The 4,234-nt window shown below is 35.9% G+C and overlaps 1 pseudogene; it reads left to right on the top strand.

Moving 5' to 3' along the window:
• Positions 1 to 2,767: 2,767 nt before the first annotated feature.
• Positions 2,768 to 3,991, top strand: LOC149223919 (F-box/WD-40 repeat-containing protein At3g52030-like; annotated as a pseudogene).
• The last annotated feature ends 243 nt before the right edge of the window (positions 3,992 to 4,234 follow it).

Genomic DNA, 4,234 nt, shown 5'->3' with positions numbered 1-4,234 from the left:
GTCTATCTGATCAAAAACCTAGCCTAATCAAGATTGTTATATGTCTGAATTGAAATGTATTGATATTTGTGTCTTGGGTTTGTCCTTTATATGATATGCTTGTTCATCTAGATATGGTTTTTTCTAACCTAATTGTTGATAAGTTCCGGGGTTTATAACTAAGCCCTAGTAAAAGTTTGATATTCTAGGATATGGTGATGTTGTTTCCACTATGATGATAAAATATAGGGCTTACAACAAACCATAGTAGAAGTTGGTCACATTGTTGAAACCTTGTTATGATTGTTTTTTATTATTTTCATCTAAGGCTTAGTGTCTCATGTATGGAATCTAGGGTTTGCATTAAATCCTATTAGAAGTCTAACATATGAATTCTAAAGTTGTTGGATGCATTGTAGAACTATACTTGTTTGAATTGCTTCTAGGGTTTGAAATATATTATAGTAGAGTATGCCATATCTCTAAAGAATTGTTCAGAACCTAGATATAATGAAGATCGTTATCCTGATTGAGTTTCTTAAAAGTATATATGATGAAGTCTAGGGTTTATGAAAAAACCCTAGAAAGAAGTTGAAGTATAGAAGTATGTGTCTCTTATTGATTATGAACATAACTAAGTTTTGGTATTTTGATAGCTAAAGTCTAATGCTTCCATTATAATATGATTATGTTATAGTTAACTTCATGCTTCTATATATATTTGGTTGTACGTGTTGTTTATGTTGTGTAGGTACATAATCTTCAACTTGGTGATGATGTTCGTAATTTGATAAGCATGATGAAGGAAGTTATATGAATTATGATGATCAAGAAGGATGGAAGCCATGAAAGACTCTCTGATGTTATGGAAAGAAGTTAATCCCCCTAGTTAAGAGGTAGTCAAGATAAAAGGAAGGATATCTCCCAAGTTGAGAGGGAGGGCATATTATAGTCATGATGAACACCTTGAAGAAGAAATTGGAGAATGAATATTGAGGTGTTGTTGAAAGAAGGAAAACCAAATTTGATTGTTGCATGTGATGTAGGAACGGAATACTGAATGATTGGGGAAACCTTTGTCAAGATTTGTTTGGGAAGCCTCGAAGTCCTACTGTGATGAATTTTGAGGCAACATCAAGATGTCAAAAGACCCCGAAGGTTTGTCTTTACTCATGAATATGTGAAAAGTTGATACTAATTGGGGTTGTGACTGTTTAGGTAAATCTCTTGAAGTTTTTGAAAAGCATGCTTAACGTTAGAGATATTTGATGCCTTGAGGCATTGTGTAAATGCCTGATAGGACATCTGGTCAACCTATATGTTGATGTCTAGATCCTGAAGTAGGGAGGGTGGAATTGGTCATGGAGCTCTAACCCCTAACAAGCACCTAGATCCCTGGGTTGATGGTTAGAAAGTAATCCTGATGGTACCTAGATTGGATGAAAGCTTTAGTCCATCTTAGTCCCACCTAGATAGATTGGCCTAGTCAAGAATCTAGTCAGTGGCACTATAAGTGCTTAAACTCTTCATGATTCATGTGTTTTGAGATCTTCCATGTACTTGTATATGTAAGTATGAATACCTCCCTATTTTAGAGGGAGTGTTGAAGAATGTAACTAGGTTCAGTCTTCATAAATTGTATTTGAGTCGTAATGAAATGTATTTATCAAAAGAAAGATTTTTTTTTTAATATTATTAATATGACTTTTTAAATCATGGGTTTCATGCTTGGGTCATCATGTTTTAGGTCAAAGTCCCCATTGAGGACTTCTAGGATTTATTTTGAGTCATTAGGTTTAGTTTCCATTTAAAGAGACCCTTCTTGGGCTTTTAAATCATGTAAAAATATTTATTATTGAGTCAAATAAGTCATTTGTCACCTCCACACCAAGTAAGCCTCAAGGAGATCAAGTTGGCCTCAAATTGGGTAATTTGACCTCACTAGAAGCCTATATATCGAAGCAGTTTGAATTCATTTTGAGTATTCTCATTCATTCAAGTTTAATACTCAAGAAGGAGGCACAAAAAGTGTGATATTCCAAGAAGAGAAGGAGAAGTGTTGGAAAGATCAAGATCGAAGATTTTGGGTCATATCTCTTTCACACATGTGGATTTTGTGGTCTACTAATGGAGGGTCAAAATGTTGCTGCTGGGTCGAAGTTGTTGTTGGGCTAACTATTGGGTTGAAGTTGTTGTTGGGCTAACTACTGGGTAAAAGTTTTTGTTGGGCTAACTACTGGGTTGAATTTGTAGTTGGGCTAGCTGCTAGATTGAAGTTGTTATTGGGCTAACTATTGGGTTGAAGTTGTTTCTAGGCTAACTTCTAGGTTGAAGTTGTTGTTGGGCTAACTGTTGGGTCGAAGTTGTTGTTGGGCTAACTGTTGGGTCGAAGTTGTTGCTAGGACATTGTTGGGTCAAAGTTATGCTAGATTAAAGTTTTGTTGCTGCTACAATTTTCGCTACTAGGTCGAAGCTATTATTGAAAGGGTTATCATCTACACAAGGAAGAAAGGGCTGAATTGGTGTGGAGGAAGTTTGTGTCTAGGTCAAGAGTCTTGGATCATCTTGTGAAATTCCTAAGGAAGAGTTGTTGAATGGGATTTCCCCTAGATAGGGGTTTTTCTCTAACTGTCCTCCTACATATGGTGTTTATGATCTTTCTGTTATTATTTTGGTAATTTCTTAGTGAACTAAAAGATAAAAGAGGAACATAAGAAAACATAAGAATATCACAAGTAATTATCAATATAAAGAAATTCTTTCTACCTCTCAGATTTTCTAACACGACATGCTAATTGAAATTATTGGATATTTAGATCCCCTGGATGTTGTACGCACCTCCATAGTCACCAAATCATGGTATAGTATTATCCAAAGATCTTCTTCATGGAGCGATGCATATTGTAAGAAAATTCATTAACTCATCAATCATTTCAAAGAAGGGTTCCTGCCTGAAACACCACCAAAGGACTAGGTTACACAACTTGTCAGTCAACAACATGGAGTAGCATTGGTTCATGGTTCTGTTCAAGTTCCATGTTGGAAAGGCCATTCTACTGGAGTGAACCATTATCAAATGCAAATTGGATCAATTTTAGCTAGTGTTGGTGATCAGATAGCACAGATTTGGTGCTTGAAGAATTTTCATTGTTTGGAGGAGTATTCAAATCCAAATAAGGCTCTTGTAGTTGACTTAGACTTTGACAAGACCAAGATTGTAGGGCTTGTTGGAGGAGACATTTTCATTTGGAAATGTCATGGGAATAGTCATTTTCTTAGTTCCCACGGTTGACCTATTCAACATGCACACTTATTATGTTATATAGACCCAAAAGAAGCTATTGAATGTGGGGATGGAGCAATTCACATATTTTCCATATACAATAGTCAATGCTCTCATATATTTAGGAAACATGGTCATGTTGTGACTTGCCTCTCCATAGTCGATGAGGAGTTCTTAATCAGTGGTACTTCCCTTGGGTCGTTGTCTGTCTCTGATGCAACTTTTGGGCAGAAAATAACATCTCTTCAACATTAAACTGTAGACACAGGTATCAATTTTCTTTGGGTAATCCATGGTTCTTTTCAAGGATTTTTTTTGTTTTTTATTATTATTTTGTGAACAACATCTAGTCATGCATACAGTTGGGATTTACAGATGTACAAGCCACTGTGGGAGACATGAGTAAGCCCCAATGTGATATATTATGTGAATTCTCAAGTGATAGATTCATCGACACTAGTGTTAGGTGGCATCAATGGTGTTTTACAGATAAATGATGCTAATAGTGGTCAGATCCTTTCCAGCTATGTGACAACAACAAAAATTACTAGTATTTTTGAAGTGCCTTTTTTGGTGCGACTAGAGGAGTCATATCTATTGAGTTCATATTTTAACATTTATGCCATATTTGGAAGCTTTCCAACTCTTCACAATTGGGATTACCATACAAACATTTCTGATGGAATGGAAAATTCAATGGTAAAAGTATGCAAACAAAGATGCGCTTAAATATCATCTACCCATGGGAGGGTGTTTGGTGCCTAGGCTTACGACTATTTGGAGGTTGCAATATTAAATTGGATAGCCATCAAGTTACAATGCCCATATTGTTGCATGACTATCCCATGCATTTTTCCAAACATGGGACCTATCGCCATGCATATGAAGAAAACAAACTTACTTTTATTGTTCTTGCGACAAGGCTCATGGAGGTTTTGTCCTCTAAATTTCATGGATTTATGTCTACAATGG

The sequence above is a fragment of the Pinus tabuliformis genome, chromosome Q, assembly GCF_031772625.1.
Source record: "Pinus tabuliformis cultivar Carrire ecotype Pingquan chromosome Q, CPIR1, whole genome shotgun sequence".
In the NCBI taxonomy this organism is placed as follows: Eukaryota; Viridiplantae; Streptophyta; class Pinopsida; order Pinales; family Pinaceae; genus Pinus; species Pinus tabuliformis.
This window is presented reverse-complemented; position numbering and strand designations above follow the sequence as displayed.